We start from the raw sequence: 25844 nt of genomic DNA, 5'->3' as shown, positions 1-25844 counted from the left end.
GCTGGAACACTGACTTCTTTCATTTAATGCCTGCAGACTATAAAAGAGAACCCAACCCAAAAAGTTTGGTTGATTAGTCTGTGGCATTCTGTTAAACTGTTGCTTATGGCGGTCTCTGTGAGCTTCTCAGCGACATTCAGCCAGCCAGGTATCCTGCCTGCAGTAGATGGAATGTGGCAATGGAACGCTGGCTGCGCGTGTCATAATAGGCTCTGAGCCTTTATATACCTGTGCACAGCAGCAGCCACCTTCAGTCTGCTGCTGGACAGCCAGCAGCAGCAGCAGCAGGAGAGGTATGTAATCAGGAGCCCTCCTGCTAAGGGTAGACAGCTGCTCGTTCCACCCCACCCCCCGCCTTAATTGGTTCTCCTCCCTTCCAACGGTGTTGAGGCGGGTGGGAACAGCAGGGGGTGAAGGTGCTGTGTTTAAAGAGGTGGAGTTATGCAGATCTAAAACGCGTGGATTGCAGCAGCAGCAAGCCGAAAAGTGCAGGCATGTAAGGGATCTAGAGGTTGACAACATGTCTTCTTAACGGGAGTCCAGGAGCTCATCTCCACAAATGGACTTTTCAGGATCCTTGGGTGGCTCCGTAGTTTGAAACCAATTCTGGTTATCGCTTCTCGGCCTTTTGGCTAAGATCAAGTGTAGTATCTGTTCTTATCAGTTTAATATCTGATACGTCCCCTATCTGGGGACCATATATTAAATGGATTTTTAGAACAGGGAGATGGAAAAAGAGCTTGCTCTGTCCACTCCACGCATTGACCTGGTATTGCAGTATCTCCAGGACCGGTGCACCCCTTCTTTAATGCAGTTTCTAAAATCAGAAAGAATTGAATTCAATGTTTTTTGTTCATTTTGCTTGTTTGTCGGATTTTGGGATGGACTCTTTGGCTTTGCTTTTCTTCTCCTCATTGGATTTTTCATGTTCAAAGTTGCAGAAGCCAGATTACAAGCTCATTTTGGTTCAACTTCAGCAACTGTGCATTGCATTGCCATGTAATGTGATGCAATGCTATCTTTCTAGCTCTCCCTTTTTACTTCCTTTTGGATAAACAGACATATTAGGCAAGCATTTTGGAGCTTTCACCTAAATAACTACAGGTGGTGAGATAAGCTGCACAATATAATTGACCTTTCAGTATATTGTTGCACACACACCATCTATTTAGCAAATGCCCTTGTTATCAACAGCAGCCTTTTAAACTCACCTGAGCTAACAGGTATGTGCGCTGGTTACTCTGCTGCGCTTAAAATTTCTTTTTTGGTTTGCTACAATGCCTTTTCTGAAACGTTGTCTCCTTCTGCTGGAACACTGACTTCTTTCATTTAATGCCTGCAGACTATAAAAGAGAACCCAACCCAAAAAGTTTGGTTGATTAGTCTGTGGCATTCTGTTAAACTGTTGCTTATGGCGGTCTCTGTGAGCTTCTCAGCGACATTCAGCCAGCCAGGTATCCTGCCTGCAGTAGATGGAATGTGGCAATGGAACGCTGGCTGCGCGTGTCATAATAGGCTCTGAGCCTTTATATACCTGTGCACAGCAGCAGCCACCTTCAGTCTGCTGCTGGACAGCCAGCAGCAGCAGCAGCAGGAGAGGTATGTAATCAGGAGCCCTCCTGCTAAGGGTAGACAGCTGCTCGTTCCACCCCACCCCCCGCCTTAATTGGTTCTCCTCCCTTCCAACGGTGTTGAGGCGGGTGGGAACAGCAGGGGGTGAAGGTGCTGTGTTTAAAGAGGTGGAGTTATGCAGATCTAAAACGCGTGGATTGCAGCAGCAGCAAGCCGAAAAGTGCAGGCATGTAAGGGATCTAGAGGTTGACAACATGTCTTCTTAACGGGAGTCCAGGAGCTCATCTCCACAAATGGACTTTTCAGGATCCTTGGGTGGCTCCGTAGTTTGAAACCAATTCTGGTTATCGCTTCTCGGCCTTTTGGCTAAGATCAAGTGTAGTATCTGTTCTTATCAGTTTAATATCTGATACGTCCCCTATCTGGGGACCATATATTAAATGGATTTTTAGAACAGGGAGATGGAAAAAGAGCTTGCTCTGTCCACTCCACGCATTGACCTGGTATTGCAGTATCTCCAGGACCGGTGCACCCCTTCTTTAATGCAGTTTCTAAAATCAGAAAGAATTGAATTCAATGTTTTTTGTTCATTTTGCTTGTTTGTCGGATTTTGGGATGGACTCTTTGGCTTTGCTTTTCTTCTCCTCATTGGATTTTTCATGTTCAAAGTTGCAGAAGCCAGATTACAAGCTCATTTTGGTTCAACTTCAGCAACTGTGCATTGCATTGCCATGTAATGTGATGCAATGCTATCTTTCTAGCTCTCCCTTTTTACTTCCTTTTGGATAAACAGACATATTAGGCAAGCATTTTGGAGCTTTCACCTAAATAACTGCAGGTGGTGAGATAAGCTGCACAATATAATTGACCTTTCAGTATATTGTTGCACACACACCATCTATTTAGCAAATGCCCTTGTTATCAACAGCAGCCTTTTAAACTCACCTGAGCTAACAGGTATGTGCGCTGGTTACTCTGCTGCGCTTAAAATTTCTTTTTTGGTTTGCTACAATGCCTTTTCTGAAACGTTGTCTCCTTCTGCTGGAACACTGACTTCTTTCATTTAATGCCTGCAGACTATAAAAGAGAACCCAACCCAAAAAGTTTGGTTGATTAGTCTGTGGCATTCTGTTAAACTGTTGCTTATGGCGGTCTCTGTGAGCTTCTCAGCGACATTCAGCCAGCCAGGTATCCTGCCTGCAGTAGATGGAATGTGGCAATGGAACGCTGGCTGCGCGTGTCATAATAGGCTCTGAGCCTTTATATACCTGTGCACAGCAGCAGCCACCTTCAGTCTGCTGCTGGACAGCCAGCAGCAGCAGCAGCAGGAGAGGTATGTAATCAGGAGCCCTCCTGCTAAGGGTAGACAGCTGCTCGTTCCACCCCACCCCCCGCCTTAATTGGTTCTCCTCCCTTCCAACGGTGTTGAGGCGGGTGGGAACAGCAGGGGGTGAAGGTGCTGTGTTTAAAGAGGTGGAGTTATGCAGATCTAAAACGCGTGGATTGCAGCAGCAGCAAGCCGAAAAGTGCAGGCATGTAAGGGATCTAGAGGTTGACAACATGTCTTCTTAACGGGAGTCCAGGAGCTCATCTCCACAAATGGACTTTTCAGGATCCTTGGGTGGCTCCGTAGTTTGAAACCAATTCTGGTTATCGCTTCTCGGCCTTTTGGCTAAGATCAAGTGCAGTGATCTAGCGGTTTCTGCCTTGGTCTTGGCTGGGAGGCGCTTGGGGTACCCGGCTCCTTGGCCTGGGGGGATCGCTACACTTATCGGTGGAGCTAAACCCCCCTGCTGCTATTAGGGAGTCGGATTAGTCCCTGGGCAACGAGAGGCGATCACCTTGTCACCACACATAGCTGTGGGGGGCAACTGTCGCCACACATAGCTGTGGTGGCAACATTTGGAGGATTAAAAGGAAAAAACGGAAGGAAAACGGATCGTTGAGATGGAGTTTTGGAAAAAGAAGAGATGCTTACGTTTTTTTGTGAAACGGGAGACGGAAGAAACTTTTTTGGAAGAAAAATGGATTCTGGAAATTTTGAGGAAATATGAAGTTTTGGAGAAGGATATCTACTGTATGCAAGAAATAAAACAAGGTAAAGTTTGTGATGTGACTCTAGTTTCTGAGGAAAAGTGCATTCATTTTTTCAAAGGCTGGAGTGAAGAGGATTCTGGGAAAATTGGAGTAAGTGCATCATTCATGGGGAAACCGAAGAGTGTGATAATTTACATGGACAATCCGTTTGTGGAAATAGAGGAGATAATGGTTTTTTTGGAATCTAAATGTAAGATGGTAAAGTTTCAGAAATTATACAGGAACAAAGTTGGTATTTGGAACGGAAAGAGACGTTTTTTGGTGTGGACAACAGGAGAAGAAAATTTGCATAATGGGAGGATTATGGTAAACGGGAGTTCTGGGTATTGTTACATGGAAAGCAGCAAAGGAACTTTTGAAAAGAACTTTGGAGGACAAAAGGAAGATATTGGTGATAAAATGAAGAAGGAAGTTGATGCGATAATTATAGAGGAGAATAAGCAGGGAAAAGAAGTTGAAAGTTTAAAGGTGAAATTGAAGAAAAAGGTAACGGTACAGGAAAATTGTGGATCAAGGAAAGTATCTGGTGAAAAGAAAGAAGTAAAAGAGGAAAAGGGTAAAGTGTTGGAGAAGGTGGTGACTTTCAGAGATGATGAGGAAGAGTATGATTGGGAACAGATGCGGTTAGAGCATGAGGAGGAAGAAAAGAAGTTAAGGGGTTTTGTTGGGAGGAAAGTAAAAGAGAAAAAGGGGATATTTAGTTTGGGAAACCGGGTGAAGTAATGTCAGTTGTGATTTGTTTGGAAACTGTTGAAACTGCAAACGAATTGTTATGTTTAACTTTATATATATTAATTCAAATGAAAAAAACAAAAAAAAAAAAAAAAAAAAAAATCTGTTCTTATCAGTTTAATATCTGATACGTCCCCTATCTGGGGACCATATATTAAATGGATTTTTAGAACAGGGAGATGGAAAAAGAGCTTGCTCTGTCCACTCCACGCATTGACCTGGTATTGCAGTATCTCCAGGACCGGTGCACCCCTTCTTTAATGCAGTTTCTAAAATCAGAAAGAATTGAATTCAATGTTTTTTGTTCATTTTGCTTGTTTGTCGGATTTTGGGATGGACTCTTTGGCTTTGCTTTTCTTCTCCTCATTGGATTTTTCATGTTCAAAGTTGCAGAAGCCAGATTACAAGCTCATTTTGGTTCAACTTCAGCAACTGTGCATTGCATTGCCATGTAATGTGATGCAATGCTATCTTTCTAGCTCTCCCTTTTTACTTCCTTTTGGATAAACAGACATATTAGGCAAGCATTTTGGAGCTTTCACCTAAATAACTACAGGTGGTGAGATAAGCTGCACAATATAATTGACCTTTCAGTATATTGTTGCACACACACCATCTATTTAGCAAATGCCCTTGTTATCAACAGCAGCCTTTTAAACTCACCTGAGCTAACAGGTATGTGCGCTGGTTACTCTGCTGCGCTTAAAATTTCTTTTTTGGTTTGCTACAATGCCTTTTCTGAAACGTTGTCTCCTTCTGCTGGAACACTGACTTCTTTCATTTAATGCCTGCAGACTATAAAAGAGAACCCAACCCAAAAAGTTTGGTTGATTAGTCTGTGGCATTCTGTTAAACTGTTGCTTATGGCGGTCTCTGTGAGCTTCTCAGCGACATTCAGCCAGCCAGGTATCCTGCCTGCAGTAGATGGAATGTGGCAATGGAACGCTGGCTGCGCGTGTCATAATAGGCTCTGAGCCTTTATATACCTGTGCACAGCAGCAGCCACCTTCAGTCTGCTGCTGGACAGCCAGCAGCAGCAGCAGCAGGAGAGGTATGTAATCAGGAGCCCTCCTGCTAAGGGTAGACAGCTGCTCGTTCCACCCCACCCCCCGCCTTAATTGGTTCTCCTCCCTTCCAACGGTGTTGAGGCGGGTGGGAACAGCAGGGGGTGAAGGTGCTGTGTTTAAAGAGGTGGAGTTATGCAGATCTAAAACGCGTGGATTGCAGCAGCAGCAAGCCGAAAAGTGCAGGCATGTAAGGGATCTAGAGGTTGACAACATGTCTTCTTAACGGGAGTCCAGGAGCTCATCTCCACAAATGGACTTTTCAGGATCCTTGGGTGGCTCCGTAGTTTGAAACCAATTCTGGTTATCGCTTCTCGGCCTTTTGGCTAAGATCAAGTGTAGTATCTGTTCTTATCAGTTTAATATCTGATACGTCCCCTATCTGGGGACCATATATTAAATGGATTTTTAGAACAGGGAGATGGAAAAAGAGCTTGCTCTGTCCACTCCACGCATTGACCTGGTATTGCAGTATCTCCAGGACCGGTGCACCCCTTCTTTAATGCAGTTTCTAAAATCAGAAAGAATTGAATTCAATGTTTTTTGTTCATTTTGCTTGTTTGTCGGATTTTGGGATGGACTCTTTGGCTTTGCTTTTCTTCTCCTCATTGGATTTTTCATGTTCAAAGTTGCAGAAGCCAGATTACAAGCTCATTTTGGTTCAACTTCAGCAACTGTGCATTGCATTGCCATGTAATGTGATGCAATGCTATCTTTCTAGCTCTCCCTTTTTACTTCCTTTTGGATAAACAGACATATTAGGCAAGCATTTTGGAGCTTTCACCTAAATAACTACAGGTGGTGAGATAAGCTGCACAATATAATTGACCTTTCAGTATATTGTTGCACACACACCATCTATTTAGCAAATGCCCTTGTTATCAACAGCAGCCTTTTAAACTCACCTGAGCTAACAGGTATGTGCGCTGGTTACTCTGCTGCGCTTAAAATTTCTTTTTTGGTTTGCTACAATGCCTTTTCTGAAACGTTGTCTCCTTCTGCTGGAACACTGACTTCTTTCATTTAATGCCTGCAGACTATAAAAGAGAACCCAACCCAAAAAGTTTGGTTGATTAGTCTGTGGCATTCTGTTAAACTGTTGCTTATGGCGGTCTCTGTGAGCTTCTCAGCGACATTCAGCCAGCCAGGTATCCTGCCTGCAGTAGATGGAATGTGGCAATGGAACGCTGGCTGCGCGTGTCATAATAGGCTCTGAGCCTTTATATACCTGTGCACAGCAGCAGCCACCTTCAGTCTGCTGCTGGACAGCCAGCAGCAGCAGCAGCAGGAGAGGTATGTAATCAGGAGCCCTCCTGCTAAGGGTAGACAGCTGCTCGTTCCACCCCACCCCCCGCCTTAATTGGTTCTCCTCCCTTCCAACGGTGTTGAGGCGGGTGGGAACAGCAGGGGGTGAAGGTGCTGTGTTTAAAGAGGTGGAGTTATGCAGATCTAAAACGCGTGGATTGCAGCAGCAGCAAGCCGAAAAGTGCAGGCATGTAAGGGATCTAGAGGTTGACAACATGTCTTCTTAACGGGAGTCCAGGAGCTCATCTCCACAAATGGACTTTTCAGGATCCTTGGGTGGCTCCGTAGTTTGAAACCAATTCTGGTTATCGCTTCTCGGCCTTTTGGCTAAGATCAAGTGTAGTATCTGTTCTTATCAGTTTAATATCTGATACGTCCCCTATCTGGGGACCATATATTAAATGGATTTATAGAACAGGGAGATGGAAAAAGAGCTTGCTCTGTCCACTCCACGCATTGACCTGGTATTGCAGTATCTCCAGGACCGGTGCACCCCTTCTTTAATGCAGTTTCTAAAATCAGAAAGAATTGAATTCAATGTTTTTTGTTCATTTTGATTGTTTGTCGGATTTTGGGATGGACTCTTTGGCTTTGCTTTTCTTCTCCTCATTGGATTTTTCATGTTCAAAGTTGCAGAAGCCAGATTACAAGCTCATTTTGGTTCAACTTCAGCAACTGTGCATTGCATTGCCATGTAATGTGATGCAATGCTATCTTTCTAGCTCTCCCTTTTTACTTCCTTTTGGATAAACAGACATATTAGGCAAGCATTTTGGAGCTTTCACCTAAATAACTACAGGTGGTGAGATAAGCTGCACAATATAATTGACCTTTCAGTATATTGTTGCACACACACCATCTATTTAGCAAATGCCCTTGTTATCAACAGCAGCCTTTTAAACTCACCTGAGCTAACAGGTATGTGCGCTGGTTACTCTGCTGCGCTTAAAATTTCTTTTTTGGTTTGCTACAATGCCTTTTCTGAAACGTTGTCTCCTTCTGCTGGAACACTGACTTCTTTCATTTAATGCCTGCAGACTATAAAAGAGAACCCAACCCAAAAAGTTTGGTTGATTAGTCTGTGGCATTCTGTTAAACTGTTGCTTATGGCGGTCTCTGTGAGCTTCTCAGCGACATTCAGCCAGCCAGGTATCCTGCCTGCAGTAGATGGAATGTGGCAATGGAACGCTGGCTGCGCGTGTCATAATAGGCTCTGAGCCTTTATATACCTGTGCACAGCAGCAGCCACCTTCAGTCTGCTGCTGGACAGCCAGCAGCAGCAGCAGCAGGAGAGGTATGTAATCAGAAGCCCTCCTGCTAAGGGTAGACAGCTGCTCGTTCCACCCCACCCCCCGCCTTAATTGGTTCTCCTCCCTTCCAACGGTGTTGAGGCGGGTGGGAACAGCAGGGGGTGAAGGTGCTGTGTTTAAAGAGGTGGAGTTATGCAGATCTAAAACGCGTGGATTGCAGCAGCAGCAAGCCGAAAAGTGCAGGCATGTAAGGGATCTAGAGGTTGACAACATGTCTTCTTAACGGGAGTCCAGGAGCTCATCTCCACAAATGGACTTTTCAGGATCCTTGGGTGGCTCCGTAGTTTGAAACCAATTCTGGTTATCGCTTCTCGGCCTTTTGGCTAAGATCAAGTGTAGTATCTGTTCTTATCAGTTTAATATCTGATACGTCCCCTATCTGGGGACCATATATTAAATGGATTTTTAGAACAGGGAGATGGAAAAAGAGCTTGCTCTGTCCACTCCACGCATTGACCTGGTATTGCAGTATCTCCAGGACCGGTGCACCCCTTCTTTAATGCAGTTTCTAAAATCAGAAAGAATTGAATTCAATGTTTTTTGTTCATTTTGCTTGTTTGTCGGATTTTGGGATGGACTCTTTGGCTTTGCTTTTCTTCTCCTCATTGGATTTTTCATGTTCAAAGTTGCAGAAGCCAGATTACAAGCTCATTTTGGTTCAACTTCAGCAACTGTGCATTGCATTGCCATGTAATGTGATGCAATGCTATCTTTCTAGCTCTCCCTTTTTACTTCCTTTTGGATAAACAGACATATTAGGCAAGCATTTTGGAGCTTTCACCTAAATAACTACAGGTGGTGAGATAAGCTGCACAATATAATTGACCTTTCAGTATATTGTTGCACACACACCATCTATTTAGCAAATGCCCTTGTTATCAACAGCAGCCTTTTAAACTCACCTGAGCTAACAGGTATGTGCGCTGGTTACTCTGCTGCGCTTAAAATTTCTTTTTTGGTTTGCTACAATGCCTTTTCTGAAACGTTGTCTCCTTCTGCTGGAACACTGACTTCTTTCATTTAATGCCTGCAGACTATAAAAGAGAACCCAACCCAAAAAGTTTGGTTGATTAGTCTGTGGCATTCTGTTAAACTGTTGCTTATGGCGGTCTCTGTGAGCTTCTCAGCGACATTCAGCCAGCCAGGTATCCTGCCTGCAGTAGATGGAATGTGGCAATGGAACGCTGGCTGCGCGTGTCATAATAGGCTCTGAGCCTTTATATACCTGTGCACAGCAGCAGCCACCTTCAGTCTGCTGCTGGACAGCCAGCAGCAGCAGCAGCAGGAGAGGTATGTAATCAGGAGCCCTCCTGCTAAGGGTAGACAGCTGCTCGTTCCACCCCACCCCCCGCCTTAATTGGTTCTCCTCCCTTCCAACGGTGTTGAGGCGGGTGGGAACAGCAGGGGGTGAAGGTGCTGTGTTTAAAGAGGTGGAGTTATGCAGATCTAAAACGCGTGGATTGCAGCAGCAGCAAGCCGAAAAGTGCAGGCATGTAAGGGATCTAGAGGTTGACAACATGTCTTCTTAACGGGAGTCCAGGAGCTCATCTCCACAAATGGACTTTTCAGGATCCTTGGGTGGCTCCGTAGTTTGAAACCAATTCTGGTTATCGCTTCTCGGCCTTTTGGCTAAGATCAAGTGTAGTATCTGTTCTTATCAGTTTAATATCTGATACGTCCCCTATCTGGGGACCATATATTAAATGGATTTTTAGAACAGGGAGATGGAAAAAGAGCTTGCTCTGTCCACTCCACGCATTGACCTGGTATTGCAGTATCTCCAGGACCGGTGCACCCCTTCTTTAATGCAGTTTCTAAAATCAGAAAGAATTGAATTCAATGTTTTTTGTTCATTTTGCTTGTTTGTCGGATTTTGGGATGGACTCTTTGGCTTTGCTTTTCTTCTCCTCATTGGATTTTTCATGTTCAAAGTTGCAGAAGCCAGATTACAAGCTCATTTTGGTTCAACTTCAGCAACTGTGCATTGCATTGCCATGTAATGTGATGCAATGCTATCTTTCTAGCTCTCCCTTTTTACTTCCTTTTGGATAAACAGACATATTAGGCAAGCATTTTGGAGCTTTCACCTAAATAACTACAGGTGGTGAGATAAGCTGCACAATATAATTGACCTTTCAGTATATTGTTGCACACACACCATCTATTTAGCAAATGCCCTTGTTATCAACAGCAGCCTTTTAAACTCACCTGAGCTAACAGGTATGTGCGCTGGTTACTCTGCTGCGCTTAAAATTTCTTTTTTGGTTTGCTACAATGCCTTTTCTGAAACGTTGTCTCCTTCTGCTGGAACACTGACTTCTTTCATTTAATGCCTGCAGACTATAAAAGAGAACCCAACCCAAAAAGTTTGGTTGATTAGTCTGTGGCATTCTGTTAAACTGTTGCTTATGGCGGTCTCTGTGAGCTTCTCAGCGACATTCAGCCAGCCAGGTATCCTGCCTGCAGTAGATGGAATGTGGCAATGGAACGCTGGCTGCGCGTGTCATAATAGGCTCTGAGCCTTTATATACCTGTGCACAGCAGCAGCCACCTTCAGTCTGCTGCTGGACAGCCAGCAGCAGCAGCAGCAGGAGAGGTATGTAATCAGGAGCCCTCCTGCTAAGGGTAGACAGCTGCTCGTTCCACCCCACCCCCCGCCTTAATTGGTTCTCCTCCCTTCCAACGGTGTTGAGGCGGGTGGGAACAGCAGGGGGTGAAGGTGCTGTGTTTAAAGAGGTGGAGTTATGCAGATCTAAAACGCGTGGATTGCAGCAGCAGCAAGCCGAAAAGTGCAGGCATGTAAGGGATCTAGAGGTTGACAACATGTCTTCTTAACGGGAGTCCAGGAGCTCATCTCCACAAATGGACTTTTCAGGATCCTTGGGTGGCTCCGTAGTTTGAAACCAATTCTGGTTATCGCTTCTCGGCCTTTTGGCTAAGATCAAGTGTAGTATCTGTTCTTATCAGTTTAATATCTGATACGTCCCCTATCTGGGGACCATATATTAAATGGATTTTTAGAACAGGGAGATGGAAAAAGAGCTTGCTCTGTCCACTCCACGCATTGACCTGGTATTGCAGTATCTCCAGGACCGGTGCACCCCTTCTTTAATGCAGTTTCTAAAATCAGAAAGAATTGAATTCAATGTTTTTTGTTCATTTTGCTTGTTTGTCGGATTTTGGGATGGACTCTTTGGCTTTGCTTTTCTTCTCCTCATTGGATTTTTCATGTTCAAAGTTGCAGAAGCCAGATTACAAGCTCATTTTGGTTCAACTTCAGCAACTGTGCATTGCATTGCCATGTAATGTGATGCAATGCTATCTTTCTAGCTCTCCCTTTTTACTTCCTTTTGGATAAACAGACATATTAGGCAAGCATTTTGGAGCTTTCACCTAAATAACTACAGGTGGTGAGATAAGCTGCACAATATAATTGACCTTTCAGTATATTGTTGCACACACACCATCTATTTAGCAAATGCCCTTGTTATCAACAGCAGCCTTTTAAACTCACCTGAGCTAACAGGTATGTGCGCTGGTTACTCTGCTGCGCTTAAAATTTCTTTTTTGGTTTGCTACAATGCCTTTTCTGAAACGTTGTCTCCTTCTGCTGGAACACTGACTTCTTTCATTTAATGCCTGCAGACTATAAAAGAGAACCCAACCCAAAAAGTTTGGTTGATTAGTCTGTGGCATTCTGTTAAACTGTTGCTTATGGCGGTCTCTGTGAGCTTCTCAGCGACATTCAGCCAGCCAGGTATCCTGCCTGCAGTAGATGGAATGTGGCAATGGAACGCTGGCTGCGCGTGTCATAATAGGCTCTGAGCCTTTATATACCTGTGCACAGCAGCAGCCACCTTCAGTCTGCTGCTGGACAGCCAGCAGCAGCAGCAGCAGGAGAGGTATGTAATCAGGAGCCCTCCTGCTAAGGGTAGACAGCTGCTCGTTCCACCCCACCCCCCGCCTTAATTGGTTCTCCTCCCTTCCAACGGTGTTGAGGCGGGTGGGAACAGCAGGGGGTGAAGGTGCTGTGTTTAAAGAGGTGGAGTTATGCAGATCTAAAACGCGTGGATTGCAGCAGCAGCAAGCCGAAAAGTGCAGGCATGTAAGGGATCTAGAGGTTGACAACATGTCTTCTTAACGGGAGTCCAGGAGCTCATCTCCACAAATGGACTTTTCAGGATCCTTGGGTGGCTCCGTAGTTTGAAACCAATTCTGGTTATCGCTTCTCGGCCTTTTGGCTAAGATCAAGTGTAGTATCTGTTCTTATCAGTTTAATATCTGATACGTCCCCTATCTGGGGACCATATATTAAATGGATTTTTAGAACAGGGAGATGGAAAAAGAGCTTGCTCTGTCCACTCCACGCATTGACCTGGTATTGCAGTATCTCCAGGACCGGTGCACCCCTTCTTTAATGCAGTTTCTAAAATCAGAAAGAATTGAATTCAATGTTTTTTGTTCATTTTGCTTGTTTGTCGGATTTTGGGATGGACTCTTTGGCTTTGCTTTTCTTCTCCTCATTGGATTTTTCATGTTCAAAGTTGCAGAAGCCAGATTACAAGCTCATTTTGGTTCAACTTCAGCAACTGTGCATTGCATTGCCATGTAATGTGATGCAATGCTATCTTTCTAGCTCTCCCTTTTTACTTCCTTTTGGATAAACAGACATATTAGGCAAGCATTTTGGAGCTTTCACCTAAATAACTACAGGTGGTGAGATAAGCTGCACAATATAATTGACCTTTCAGTATATTGTTGCACACACACCATCTATTTAGCAAATGCCCTTGTTATCAACAGCAGCCTTTTAAACTCACCTGAGCTAACAGGTATGTGCGCTGGTTACTCTGCTGCGCTTAAAATTTCTTTTTTGGTTTGCTACAATGCCTTTTCTGAAACGTTGTCTCCTTCTGCTGGAACACTGACTTCTTTCATTTAATGCCTGCAGACTATAAAAGAGAACCCAACCCAAAAAGTTTGGTTGATTAGTCTGTGGCATTCTGTTAAACTGTTGCTTATGGCGGTCTCTGTGAGCTTCTCAGCGACATTCAGCCAGCCAGGTATCCTGCCTGCAGTAGATGGAATGTGGCAATGGAACGCTGGCTGCGCGTGTCATAATAGGCTCTGAGCCTTTATATACCTGTGCACAGCAGCAGCCACCTTCAGTCTGCTGCTGGACAGCCAGCAGCAGCAGCAGCAGGAGAGGTATGTAATCAGGAGCCCTCCTGCTAAGGGTAGACAGCTGCTCGTTCCACCCCACCCCCCGCCTTAATTGGTTCTCCTCCCTTCCAACGGTGTTGAGGCGGGTGGGAACAGCAGGGGGTGAAGGTGCTGTGTTTAAAGAGGTGGAGTTATGCAGATCTAAAACGCGTGGATTGCAGCAGCAGCAAGCCGAAAAGTGCAGGCATGTAAGGGATCTAGAGGTTGACAACATGTCTTCTTAACGGGAGTCCAGGAGCTCATCTCCACAAATGGACTTTTCAGGATCCTTGGGTGGCTCCGTAGTTTGAAACCAATTCTGGTTATCGCTTCTCGGCCTTTTGGCTAAGATCAAGTGTAGTATCTGTTCTTATCAGTTTAATATCTGATACGTCCCCTATCTGGGGACCATATATTAAATGGATTTTTAGAACAGGGAGATGGAAAAAGAGCTTGCTCTGTCCACTCCACGCATTGACCTGGTATTGCAGTATCTCCAGGACCGGTGCACCCCTTCTTTAATGCAGTTTCTAAAATCAGAAAGAATTGAATTCAATGTTTTTTGTTCATTTTGCTTGTTTGTCGGATTTTGGGATGGACTCTTTGGCTTTGCTTTTCTTCTCCTCATTGGATTTTTCATGTTCAAAGTTGCAGAAGCCAGATTACAAGCTCATTTTGGTTCAACTTCAGCAACTGTGCATTGCATTGCCATGTAATGTGATGCAATGCTATCTTTCTAGCTCTCCCTTTTTACTTCCTTTTGGATAAACAGACATATTAGGCAAGCATTTTGGAGCTTTCACCTAAATAACTACAGGTGGTGAGATAAGCTGCACAATATAATTGACCTTTCAGTATATTGTTGCACACACACCATCTATTTAGCAAATGCCCTTGTTATCAACAGCAGCCTTTTAAACTCACCTGAGCTAACAGGTATGTGCGCTGGTTACTCTGCTGCGCTTAAAATTTCTTTTTTGGTTTGCTACAATGCCTTTTCTGAAACGTTGTCTCCTTCTGCTGGAACACTGACTTCTTTCATTTAATGCCTGCAGACTATAAAAGAGAACCCAACCCAAAAAGTTTGGTTGATTAGTCTGTGGCATTCTGTTAAACTGTTGCTTATGGCGGTCTCTGTGAGCTTCTCAGCGACATTCAGCCAGCCAGGTATCCTGCCTGCAGTAGATGGAATGTGGCAATGGAACGCTGGCTGCGCGTGTCATAATAGGCTCTGAGCCTTTATATACCTGTGCACAGCAGCAGCCACCTTCAGTCTGCTGCTGGACAGCCAGCAGCAGCAGCAGCAGCAGGAGAGGTATGTAATCAGGAGCCCTCCTGCTAAGGGTAGACAGCTGCTCGTTCCACCCCACCCCCCGCCTTAATTGGTTCTCCTCCCTTCCAACGGTGTTGAGGCGGGTGGGAACAGCAGGGGGTGAAGGTGCTGTGTTTAAAGAGGTGGAGTTATGCAGATCTAAAACGCGTGGATTGCAGCAGCAGCAAGCCGAAAAGTGCAGGCATGTAAGGGATCTAGAGGTTGACAACATGTCTTCTTAACGGGAGTCCAGGAGCTCATCTCCACAAATGGACTTTTCAGGATCCTTGGGTGGCTCCGTAGTTTGAAACCAATTCTGGTTATCGCTTCTCGGCCTTTTGGCTAAGATCAAGTGTAGTATCTGTTCTTATCAGTTTAATATCTGATACGTCCCCTATCTGGGGACCATATATTAAATGGATTTTTAGAACAGGGAGATGGAAAAAGAGCTTGCTCTGTCCACTCCACGCATTGACCTGGTATTGCAGTATCTCCAGGACCGGTGCACCCCTTCTTTAATGCAGTTTCTAAAATCAGAAAGAATTGAATTCAATGTTTTTTGTTCATTTTGCTTGTTTGTCGGATTTTGGGATGGACTCTTTGGCTTTGCTTTTCTTCTCCTCATTGGATTTTTCATGTTCAAAGTTGCAGAAGCCAGATTACAAGCTCATTTTGGTTCAACTTCAGCAACTGTGCATTGCATTGCCATGTAATGTGATGCAATGCTATCTTTCTAGCTCTCCCTTTTTACTTCCTTTTGGATAAACAGACATATTAGGCAAGCATTTTGGAGCTTTCACCTAAATAACTACAGGTGGTGAGATAAGCTGCACAATATAATTGACCTTTCAGTATATTGTTGCACACACACCATCTATTTAGCAAATGCCCTTGTTATCAACAGCAGCCTTTTAAACTCACCTGAGCTAACAGGTATGTGCGCTGGTTACTCTGCTGCGCTTAAAATTTCTTTTTTGGTTTGCTACAATGCCTTTTCTGAAACGTTGTCTCCTTCTGCTGGAACACTGACTTCTTTCATTTAATGCCTGCAGACTATAAAAGAGAACCCAACCCAAAAAGTTTGGTTGATTAGTCTGTGGCATTCTGTTAAACTGTTGCTTATGGCGGTCTCTGTGAGCTTCTCAGCGACATTCAGCCAGCCAGGTATCCTGCCTGCAGTAGATGGAATATGGCAATGGAACGCTGGCTGCGCGTGTCATAATAGGCTCTGAGCCTTTATATACCTGTGCACAGCAGCAGCCACCTTCAGTCTGCTGCTGGACAGCCAGCAGCAGCAGCAGCAGGAGAGGTATGTAATCAGGAGCCCTCCTGCTAAGGGTAGACAGCTGCTCGTTCCACCCCACCCCCCGCCTTAATTGGTTCTCCTCCCTTCCAACGGTGTTGAGGCGGGTGGGAACAGCAGGGGGTGAAGGTGCTGTGTTTAAAGAGGTGGAGTTATGCAGATCTAAAACGCGTGGATTGCAGCAGCAGCAAGCCGAAAAGTGCAGGCATGTAAGGGATCTAGAGGTTGACAACATGTCTTCTTAACGGGAGTCCAGGAGCTCATCTCCACAAATGGACTTTTCAGGATCCTTGGGTGGCTCCGTAGTTTGAAACCAATTCTGGTTATAGCTTCTCGGCCTTTTGGCTAAGATCAAGTGTAGTATCTGTTCTTATCAGTTTAATATCTGATACGTCCCCTATCTGGGGACCATATATTAAATGGATTTTTAGAACAGGGAGATGGAAAAAGAGCTTGCTCTGTCCACTCCACGCATTGACCTGGTATTGCAGTATCTCCAGGACCGGTGCACCCCTTCTTTAATGCAGTTTCTAAAATCAGAAAGAATTGAATTCAATGTTTTTTGTTCATTTTGCTTGTTTGTCGGATTTTGGGATGGACTCTTTGGCTTTGCTTTTCTTCTCCTCATTGGATTTTTCATGTTCAAAGTTGCAGAAGCCAGATTACAAGCTCATTTTGGTTCAACTTCAGCAACTGTGCATTGCATTGCCATGTAATGTGATGCAATGCTATCTTTCTAGCTCTCCCTTTTTACTTCCTTTTGGATAAACAGACATATTAGGCAAGCATTTTGGAGCTTTCACCTAAATAACTACAGGTGGTGAGATAAGCTGCACAATATAATTGACCTTTCAGTATATTGTTGCACACACACCATCTATTTAGCAAATGCCCTTGTTATCAACAGCAGCCTTTTAAACTCACCTGAGCTAACAGGTATGTGCGCTGGTTACTCTGCTGCGCTTAAAATTTCTTTTTTGGTTTGCTACAATGCCTTTTCTGAAACGTTGTCTCCTTCTGCTGGAACACTGACTTCTTTCATTTAATGCCTGCAGACTATAAAAGAGAACCCAACCCAAAAAGTTTGGTTGATTAGTCTGTGGCATTCTGTTAAACTGTTGCTTATGGCGGTCTCTGTGAGCTTCTCAGCGACATTCAGCCAGCCAGGTATCCTGCCTGCAGTAGATGGAATGTGGCAATGGAACGCTGGCTGCGCGTGTCATAATAGGCTCTGAGCCTTTATATACCTGTGCACAGCAGCAGCCACCTTCAGTCTGCTGCTGGACAGCCAGCAGCAGCAGCAGCAGGAGAGGTATGTAATCAGGAGCCCTCCTGCTAAGGGTAGACAGCTGCTCGTTCCACCCCACCCCCCGCCTTAATTGGTTCTCCTCCCTTCCAACGGTGTTGAGGCGGGTGGGAACAGCAGGGGGTGAAGGTGCTGTGTTTAAAGAGGTGGAGTTATGCAGATCTAAAACGCGTGGATTGCAGCAGCAGCAAGCCGAAAAGTGCAGGCATGTAAGGGATCTAGAGGTTGACAACATGTCTTCTTAACGGGAGTCCAGGAGCTCATCTCCACAAATGGACTTTTCAGGATCCTTGGGTGGCTCCGTAGTTTGAAACCAATTCTGGTTATCGCTTCTCGGCCTTTTGGCTAAGATCAAGTGTAGTATCTGTTCTTATCAGTTTAATATCTGATACGTCCCCTATCTGGGGACCATATATTAAATGGATTTTTAGAACAGGGAGATGGAAAAAGAGCTTGCTCTGTCCACTCCACGCATTGACCTGGTATTGCAGTATCTCCAGGACCGGTGCACCCCTTCTTTAATGCAGTTTCTAAAATCAGAAAGAATTGAATTCAATGTTTTTTGTTCATTTTGCTTGTTTGTCGGATTTTGGGATGGACTCTTTGGCTTTGCTTTTCTTCTCCTCATTGGATTTTTCATGTTCAAAGTTGCAGAAGCCAGATTACAAGCTCATTTTGGTTCAACTTCAGCAACTGTGCATTGCATTGCCATGTAATGTGATGCAATGCTATCTTTCTAGCTCTCCCTTTTTACTTCCTTTTGGATAAACAGACATATTAGGCAAGCATTTTGGAGCTTTCACCTAAATAACTACAGGTGGTGAGATAAGCTGCACAATATAATTGACCTTTCAGTATATTGTTGCACACACACCATCTATTTAGCAAATGCCCTTGTTATCAACAGCAGCCTTTTAAACTCACCTGAGCTAACAGGTATGTGCGCTGGTTACTCTGCTGCGCTTAAAATTTCTTTTTTGGTTTGCTACAATGCCTTTTCTGAAACGTTGTCTCCTTCTGCTGGAACACTGACTTCTTTCATTTAATGCCTGCAGACTATAAAAGAGAACCCAACCCAAAAAGTTTGGTTGATTAGTCTGTGGCATTCTGTTAAACTGTTGCTTATGGCGGTCTCTGTGAGCTTCTCAGCGACATTCAGCCAGCCAGGTATCCTGCCTGCAGTAGATGGAATGTGGCAATGGAACGCTGGCTGCGCGTGTCATAATAGGCTCTGAGCCTTTATATACCTGTGCACAGCAGCAGCCACCTTCAGTCTGCTGCTGGACAGCCAGCAGCAGCAGCAGCAGGAGAGGTATGTAATCAGGAGCCCTCCTGCTAAGGGTAGACAGCTGCTCGTTCCACCCCACCCCCCGCCTTAATTGGTTCTCCTCCCTTCCAACGGTGTTGAGGCGGGTGGGAACAGCAGGGGGTGAAGGTGCTGTGTTTAAAGAGGTGGAGTTATGCAGATCTAAAACGCGTGGATTGCAGCAGCAGCAAGCCGAAAAGTGCAGGCATGTAAGGGATCTAGAGGTTGACAACATGTCTTCTTAACGGGAGTCCAGGAGCTCATCTCCACAAATGGACTTTTCAGGATCCTTGGGTGGCTCCGTAGTTTGAAACCAATTCTGGTTATCGCTTCTCGGCCTTTTGGCTAAGATCAAGTGTAGTATCTGTTCTTATCAGTTTAATATCTGATACGTCCCCTATCTGGGGACCATATATTAAATGGATTTTTAGAACAGGGAGATGGAAAAAGAGCTTGCTCTGTCCACTCCACGCATTGACCTGGTATTGCAGTATCTCCAGGACCGGTGCACCCCTTCTTTAATGCAGTTTCTAAAATCAGAAAGAATTGAATTCAATGTTTTTTGTTCATTTTGCTTGTTTGTCGGATTTTGGGATGGACTCTTTGGCTTTGCTTTTCTTCTCCTCATTGGATTTTTCATGTTCAAAGTTGCAGAAGCCAGATTACAAGCTCATTTTGGTTCAACTTCAGCAACTGTGCATTGCATTGCCATGTAATGTGATGCAATGCTATCTTTCTAGCTCTCCCTTTTTACTTCCTTTTGGATAAACAGACATATTAGGCAAGCATTTTGGAGCTTTCACCTAAATAACTACAGGTGGTGAGATAAGCTGCACAATATAATTGACCTTTCAGTATATTGTTGCACACACACCATCTATTTAGCAAATGCCCTTGTTATCAACAGCAGCCTTTTAAACTCACCTGAGCTAACAGGTATGTGCGCTGGTTACTCTGCTGCGCTTAAAATTTCTTTTTTGGTTTGCTACAATGCCTTTTCTGAAACGTTGTCTCCTTCTGCTGGAACACTGACTTCTTTCATTTAATGCCTGCAGACTATAAAAGAGAACCCAACCCAAAAAGTTTGGTTGATTAGTCTGTGGCATTCTGTTAAACTGTTGCTTATGGCGGTCTCTGTGAGCTTCTCAGCGACATTCAGCCAGCCAGGTATCCTGCCTGCAGTAGATGGAATGTGGCAATGGAACGCTGGCTGCGCGTGTCATAATAGGCTCTGAGCCTTTATATACCTGTGCACAGCAGCAGCCACCTTCAGTCTGCTGCTGGACAGCCAGCAGCAGCAGCAGCAGGAGAGGTATGTAATCAGGAGCCCTCCTGCTAAGGGTAGACAGCTGCTCGTTCCACCCCACCCCCCGCCTTAATTGGTTCTCCTCCCTTCCAACGGTGTTGAGGCGGGTGGGAACAGCAGGGGGTGAAGGTGCTGTGTTTAAAGAGGTGGAGTTATGCAGATCTAAAACGCGTGGATTGCAGCAGCAGCAAGCCGAAAAGTGCAGGCATGTAAGGGATCTAGAGGTTGACAACATGTCTTCTTAACGGGAGTCCAGGAGCTCATCTCCACAAATGGACTTTTCAGGATCCTTGGGTGGCTCCGTAGTTTGAAACCAATTCTGGTTATCGCTTCTCGGCCTTTTGGCTAAGATCAAGTGTAGTATCTGTTCTTATCAGTTTAATATCTGATACGTCCCCTATCTGGGGACCATATATTAAATGGATTTTTAGAACAGGGAGATGGAAAAAGAGCTTGCTCTGTCCACTCCACGCATTGACCTGGTATTGCAGTATCTCCAGGACCGGTGCACCCCTTCTTTAATGCAGTTTCTAAAATCAGAAAGAATTGAATTCAATGTTTTTTGTTCATTTTGCTTGTTTGTCGGATTTTGGGATGGACTCTTTGGCTTTGCTTTTCTTCTCCTCATTGGATTTTTCATGTTCAAAGTTGCAGAAGCCAGATTACAAGCTCATTTTGGTTCAACTTCAGCAACTGTGCATTGCATTGCCATGTAATGTGATGCAATGCTATCTTTCTAGCTCTCCCTTTTTACTTCCTTTTGGATAAACAGACATATTAGGCAAGCATTTTGGAGCTTTCACCTAAATAACTACAGGTGGTGAGATAAGCTGCACAATATAATTGACCTTTCAGTATATTGTTGCACACACACCATCTATTTAGCAAATGCCCTTGTTATCAACAGCAGCCTTTTAAACTCACCTGAGCTAACAGGTATGTGCGCTGGTTACTCTGCTGCGCTTAAAATTTCTTTTTTGGTTTGCTACAATGCCTTTTCTGAAACGTTGTCTCCTTCTGCTGGAACACTGACTTCTTTCATTTAATGCCTGCAGACTATAAAAGAGAACCCAACCCAAAAAGTTTGGTTGATTAGTCTGTGGCATTCTGTTAAACTGTTGCTTATGGCGGTCTCTGTGAGCTTCTCAGCGACATTCAGCCAGCCAGGTATCCTGCCTGCAGTAGATGGAATGTGGCAATGGAACGCTGGCTGCGCGTGTCATAATAGGCTCTGAGCCTTTATATACCTGTGCACAGCAGCAGCCACCTTCAGTCTGCTGCTGGACAGCCAGCAGCAGCAGCAGCAGGAGAGGTATGTAATCAGGAGCCCTCCTGCTAAGGGTAGACAGCTGCTCGTTCCACCCCACCCCCCGCCTTAATTGGTTCTCCTCCCTTCCAACGGTGTTGAGGCGGGTGGGAACAGCAGGGGGTGAAGGTGCTGTGTTTAAAGAGGTGGAGTTATGCAGATCTAAAACGCGTGGATTGCAGCAGCAGCAAGCCGAAAAGTGCAGGCATGTAAGGGATCTAGAGGTTGACAACATGTCTTCTTAACGGGAGTCCAGGAGCTCATCTCCACAAATGGACTTTTCAGGATCCTTGGGTGGCTCCGTAGTTTGAAACCAATTCTGGTTATCGCTTCTCGGCCTTTTGGCTAAGATCAAGTGTAGTATCTGTTCTTATCAGTTTAATATCTGATACGTCCCCTATCTGGGGACCATATATTAAATGGATTTTTAGAACAGGGAGATGGAAAAAGAGCTTGCTCTGTCCACTCCACGCATTGACCTGGTATTGCAGTATCTCCAGGACCGGTGCACCCCTTCTTTAATGCAGTTTCTAAAATCAGAAAGAATTGAATTCAATGTTTTTTGTTCATTTTGCTTGTTTGTCGGATTTTGGGATGGACTCTTTGGCTTTGCTTTTCTTCTCCTCATTGGATTTTTCATGTTCAAAGTTGCAGAAGCCAGATTACAAGCTCATTTTGGTTCAACTTCAGCAACTGTGCATTGCATTGCCATGTAATGTGATGCAATGCTATCTTTCTAGCTCTCCCTTTTTACTTCCTTTTGGATAAACAGACATATTAGGCAAGCATTTTGGAGCTTTCACCTAAATAACTACAGGTGGTGAGATAAGCTGCACAATATAATTGACCTTTCAGTATATTGTTGCACACACACCATCTATTTAGCAAATGCCCTTGTTATCAACAGCAGCCTTTTAAACTCACCTGAGCTAACAGGTATGTGCGCTGGTTACTCTGCTGCGCTTAAAATTTCTTTTTTGGTTTGCTACAATGCCTTTTCTGAAACGTTGTCTCCTTCTGCTGGAACACTGACTTCTTTCATTTAATGCCTGCAGACTATAAAAGAGAACCCAACCCAAAAAGTTTGGTTGATTAGTCTGTGGCATTCTGTTAAACTGTTGCTTATGGCGGTCTCTGTGAGCTTCTCAGCGACATTCAGCCAGCCAGGTATCCTGCCTGCAGTAGATGGAATGTGGCAATGGAACGCTGGCTGCGCGTGTCATAATAGGCTCTGAGCCTTTATATACCTGTGCACAGCAGCAGCCACCTTCAGTCTGCTGCTGGACAGCCAGCAGCAGCAGCAGCAGCAGGAGAGGTATGTAATCAGGAGCCCTCCTGCTAAGGGTAGACAGCTGCTCGTTCCACCCCACCCCCCGCCTTAATTGGTTCTCCTCCCTTCCAACGGTGTTGAGGCGGGTGGGAACAGCAGGGGGTGAAGGTGCTGTGTTTAAAGAGGTGGAGTTATGCAGATCTAAAACGCGTGGATTGCAGCAGCAGCAAGCCGAAAAGTGCAGGCATGTAAGGGATCTAGAGGTTGACAACATGTCTTCTTAACGGGAGTCCAGGAGCTCATCTCCACAAATGGACTTTTCAGGATCCTTGGGTGGCTCCGTAGTTTGAAACCAATTCTGGTTATCGCTTCTCGGCCTTTTGGCTAAGATCAAGTGTAGTATCTGTTCTTATCAGTTTAATATCTGATACGTCCCCTATCTGGGGACCATATATTAAATGGATTTTTAGAACAGGGAGATGGAAAAAGAGCTTGCTCTGTCCACTCCACGCATTGACCTGGTATTGCAGTATCTCCAGGACCGGTGCACCCCTTCTTTAATGCAGTTTCTAAAATCAGAAAGAATTGAATTCAATGTTTTTTGTTCATTTTGCTTGTTTGTCGGATTTTGGGATGGACTCTTTGGCTTTGCTTTTCTTCTCCTCATTGGATTTTTCATGTTCAAAGTTGCAGAAGCCAGATTACAAGCTCATTTTGGTTCAACTTCAGCAACTGTGCATTGCATTGCCATGTAATGTGATGCAATGCTATCTTTCTAGCTCTCCCTTTTTACTTCCTTTTGGATAAACAGACATATTAGGCAAGCATTTTGGAGCTTTCACCTAAATAACTACAGGTGGTGAGATAAGCTGCACAATATAATTGACCTTTCAGTATATTGTTGCACACACACCATCTATTTAGCAAATGCCCTTGTTATCAACAGCAGCCTTTTAAACTCACCTGAGCTAACAGGTATGTGCGCTGGTTACTCTGCTGCGCTTAAAATTTCTTTTTTGGTTTGCTACAATGCCTTTTCTGAAACGTTGTCTCCTTCTGCTGGAACACTGACTTCTTTCATTTAATGCCTGCAGACTATAAAAGAGAACCCAACCCAAAAAGTTTGGTTGATTAGTCTGTGGCATTCTGTTAAACTGTTGCTTATGGCGGTCTCTGTGAGCTTCTCAGCGACATTCAGCCAGCCAGGTATCCTGCCTGCAGTAGATGGAATATGGCAATGGAACGCTGGCTGCGCGTGTCATAATAGGCTCTGAGCCTTTATATACCTGTGCACAGCAGCAGCCACCTTCAGTCTGCTGCTGGACAGCCAGCAGCAGCAGCAGCAGGAGAGGTATGTAATCAGGAGCCCTCCTGCTAAGGGTAGACAGCTGCTCGTTCCACCCCACCCCCCGCCTTAATTGGTTCTCCTCCCTTCCAACGGTGTTGAGGCGGGTGGGAACAGCAGGGGGTGAAGGTGCTGTGTTTAAAGAGGTGGAGTTATGCAGATCTAAAACGCGTGGATTGCAGCAGCAGCAAGCCGAAAAGTGCAGGCATGTAAGGGATCTAGAGGTTGACAACATGTCTTCTTAACGGGAGTCCAGGAGCTCATCTCCACAAATGGACTTTTCAGGATCCTTGGGTGGCTCCGTAGTTTGAAACCAATTCTGGTTATAGCTTCTCGGCCTTTTGGCTAAGATCAAGTGTAGTATCTGTTCTTATCAGTTTAATATCTGATACGTCCCCTATCTGGGGACCATATATTAAATGGATTTTTAGAACAGGGAGATGGAAAAAGAGCTTGCTCTGTCCACTCCACGCATTGACCTGGTATTGCAGTATCTCCAGGACCGGTGCACCCCTTCTTTAATGCAGTTTCTAAAATCAGAAAGAATTGAATTCAATGTTTTTTGTTCATTTTGCTTGTTTGTCGGATTTTGGGATGGACTCTTTGGCTTTGCTTTTCTTCTCCTCATTGGATTTTTCATGTTCAAAGTTGCAGAAGCCAGATTACAAGCTCATTTTGGTTCAACTTCAGCAACTGTGCATTGCATTGCCATGTAATGTGATGCAATGCTATCTTTCTAGCTCTCCCTTTTTACTTCCTTTTGGATAAACAGACATATTAGGCAAGCATTTTGGAGCTTTCACCTAAATAACTACAGGTGGTGAGATAAGCTGCACAATATAATTGACCTTTCAGTATATTGTTGCACACACACCATCTATTTAGCAAATGCCCTTGTTATCAACAGCAGCCTTTTAAACTCACCTGAGCTAACAGGTATGTGCGCTGGTTACTCTGCTGCGCTTAAAATTTCTTTTTTGGTTTGCTACAATGCCTTTTCTGAAACGTTGTCTCCTTCTGCTGGAACACTGACTTCTTTCATTTAATGCCTGCAGACTATAAAAGAGAACCCAACCCAAAAAGTTTGGTTGATTAGTCTGTGGCATTCTGTTAAACTGTTGCTTATGGCGGTCTCTGTGAGCTTCTCAGCGACATTCAGCCAGCCAGGTATCCTGCCTGCAGTAGATGGAATGTGGCAATGGAACGCTGGCTGCGCGTGTCATAATAGGCTCTGAGCCTTTATATACCTGTGCACAGCAGCAGCCACCTTCAGTCTGCTGCTGGACAGCCAGCAGCAGCAGCAGCAGGAGAGGTATGTAATCAGGAGCCCTCCTGCTAAGGGTAGACAGCTGCTCGTTCCACCCCACCCCCCGCCTTAATTGGTTCTCCTCCCTTCCAACGGTGTTGAGGCGGGTGGGAACAGCAGGGGGTGAAGGTGCTGTGTTTAAAGAGGTGGAGTTATGCAGATCTAAAACGCGTGGATTGCAGCAGCAGCAAGCCGAAAAGTGCAGGCATGTAAGGGATCTAGAGGTTGACAACATGTCTTCTTAACGGGAGTCCAGGAGCTCATCTCCACAAATGGACTTTTCAGGATCCTTGGGTGGCTCCGTAGTTTGAAACCAATTCTGGTTATCGCTTCTCGGCCTTTTGGCTAAGATCAAGTGTAGTATCTGTTCTTATCAGTTTAATATCTGATACGTCCCCTATCTGGGGACCATATATTAAATGGATTTTTAGAACAGGGAGATGGAAAAAGAGCTTGCTCTGTCCACTCCACGCATTGACCTGGTATTGCAGTATCTCCAGGACCGGTGCACCCCTTCTTTAATGCAGTTTCTAAAATCAGAAAGAATTGAATTCAATGTTTTTTGTTCATTTTGCTTGTTTGTCGGATTTTGGGATGGACTCTTTGGCTTTGCTTTTCTTCTCCTCATTGGATTTTTCATGTTCAAAGTTGCAGAAGCCAGATTACAAGCTCATTTTGGTTCAACTTCAGCAACTGTGCATTGCATTGCCATGTAATGTGACGCAATGCTATCTTTCTAGCTCTCCCTTTTTACTTCCTTTTGGATAAACAGACATATTAGGCAAGCATTTTGGAGCTTTCA

General features: G+C 44.7%; 18 non-coding genes and 1 pseudogene across 18 annotated transcripts; all 19 read left to right on the top strand.

Moving 5' to 3' along the window:
- Positions 1 to 612: 612 nt before the first annotated feature.
- LOC141236227 (U2 spliceosomal RNA) lies at positions 613 to 803 on the top strand. Its single transcript, XR_012301921.1, has one exon. It is a non-coding gene; the product is annotated as a U2 spliceosomal RNA (small nuclear RNA).
- Positions 804 to 1918: 1115 nt separating this feature from the next.
- On the top strand, positions 1919 to 2109 carry LOC141236225 (U2 spliceosomal RNA). Its single transcript, XR_012301919.1, has one exon. It is a non-coding gene; the product is annotated as a U2 spliceosomal RNA (small nuclear RNA).
- Positions 2110 to 4455: 2346 nt separating this feature from the next.
- On the top strand, positions 4456 to 4656 carry LOC141236367 (U2 spliceosomal RNA; annotated as a pseudogene).
- Positions 4657 to 5771: 1115 nt separating this feature from the next.
- On the top strand, positions 5772 to 5962 carry LOC141236224 (U2 spliceosomal RNA). The gene has a single exon (XR_012301918.1). It is a non-coding gene; the product is annotated as a U2 spliceosomal RNA (small nuclear RNA).
- Positions 5963 to 7077: 1115 nt separating this feature from the next.
- On the top strand, positions 7078 to 7268 carry LOC141236264 (U2 spliceosomal RNA). The gene has a single exon (XR_012301956.1). It is a non-coding gene; the product is annotated as a U2 spliceosomal RNA (small nuclear RNA).
- A 1115-nt stretch (positions 7269 to 8383) lies between these two features.
- On the top strand, positions 8384 to 8574 carry LOC141236223 (U2 spliceosomal RNA). The gene has a single exon (XR_012301917.1). It is a non-coding gene; the product is annotated as a U2 spliceosomal RNA (small nuclear RNA).
- Positions 8575 to 9689: 1115 nt separating this feature from the next.
- Positions 9690 to 9880, top strand: LOC141236222 (U2 spliceosomal RNA). Its single transcript, XR_012301916.1, has one exon. It is a non-coding gene; the product is annotated as a U2 spliceosomal RNA (small nuclear RNA).
- A 1115-nt stretch (positions 9881 to 10995) lies between these two features.
- On the top strand, positions 10996 to 11186 carry LOC141236221 (U2 spliceosomal RNA). The gene has a single exon (XR_012301915.1). It is a non-coding gene; the product is annotated as a U2 spliceosomal RNA (small nuclear RNA).
- Positions 11187 to 12301: 1115 nt separating this feature from the next.
- LOC141236220 (U2 spliceosomal RNA) lies at positions 12302 to 12492 on the top strand. The gene has a single exon (XR_012301914.1). It is a non-coding gene; the product is annotated as a U2 spliceosomal RNA (small nuclear RNA).
- A 1115-nt stretch (positions 12493 to 13607) lies between these two features.
- On the top strand, positions 13608 to 13798 carry LOC141236219 (U2 spliceosomal RNA). Its single transcript, XR_012301913.1, has one exon. It is a non-coding gene; the product is annotated as a U2 spliceosomal RNA (small nuclear RNA).
- A 1118-nt stretch (positions 13799 to 14916) lies between these two features.
- Positions 14917 to 15107, top strand: LOC141236218 (U2 spliceosomal RNA). The gene has a single exon (XR_012301912.1). It is a non-coding gene; the product is annotated as a U2 spliceosomal RNA (small nuclear RNA).
- Positions 15108 to 16222: 1115 nt separating this feature from the next.
- Positions 16223 to 16413, top strand: LOC141235893 (U2 spliceosomal RNA). Its single transcript, XR_012301596.1, has one exon. It is a non-coding gene; the product is annotated as a U2 spliceosomal RNA (small nuclear RNA).
- Positions 16414 to 17528: 1115 nt separating this feature from the next.
- LOC141236217 (U2 spliceosomal RNA) lies at positions 17529 to 17719 on the top strand. The gene has a single exon (XR_012301911.1). It is a non-coding gene; the product is annotated as a U2 spliceosomal RNA (small nuclear RNA).
- Positions 17720 to 18834: 1115 nt separating this feature from the next.
- LOC141236216 (U2 spliceosomal RNA) lies at positions 18835 to 19025 on the top strand. The gene has a single exon (XR_012301910.1). It is a non-coding gene; the product is annotated as a U2 spliceosomal RNA (small nuclear RNA).
- A 1115-nt stretch (positions 19026 to 20140) lies between these two features.
- On the top strand, positions 20141 to 20331 carry LOC141236214 (U2 spliceosomal RNA). The gene has a single exon (XR_012301908.1). It is a non-coding gene; the product is annotated as a U2 spliceosomal RNA (small nuclear RNA).
- A 1115-nt stretch (positions 20332 to 21446) lies between these two features.
- LOC141236213 (U2 spliceosomal RNA) lies at positions 21447 to 21637 on the top strand. Its single transcript, XR_012301907.1, has one exon. It is a non-coding gene; the product is annotated as a U2 spliceosomal RNA (small nuclear RNA).
- Positions 21638 to 22755: 1118 nt separating this feature from the next.
- LOC141236212 (U2 spliceosomal RNA) lies at positions 22756 to 22946 on the top strand. Its single transcript, XR_012301906.1, has one exon. It is a non-coding gene; the product is annotated as a U2 spliceosomal RNA (small nuclear RNA).
- A 1115-nt stretch (positions 22947 to 24061) lies between these two features.
- Positions 24062 to 24252, top strand: LOC141235882 (U2 spliceosomal RNA). Its single transcript, XR_012301585.1, has one exon. It is a non-coding gene; the product is annotated as a U2 spliceosomal RNA (small nuclear RNA).
- Positions 24253 to 25367: 1115 nt separating this feature from the next.
- LOC141236211 (U2 spliceosomal RNA) lies at positions 25368 to 25558 on the top strand. Its single transcript, XR_012301905.1, has one exon. It is a non-coding gene; the product is annotated as a U2 spliceosomal RNA (small nuclear RNA).
- The last annotated feature ends 286 nt before the right edge of the window (positions 25559 to 25844 follow it).

Source organism: Phyllobates terribilis, unplaced genomic scaffold (genome assembly GCF_046119375.1).
Source record: "Phyllobates terribilis strain yellow unplaced genomic scaffold, ASM4611937v1 Scaffold_693__1_contigs__length_808095, whole genome shotgun sequence".
Lineage (NCBI taxonomy): Eukaryota > Metazoa > Chordata > Amphibia > Anura > Dendrobatidae > Phyllobates > Phyllobates terribilis.
The sequence above is the reverse complement of the archived record's forward strand: the minus strand, read 5'-3'. Positions and strand labels throughout refer to the sequence as shown.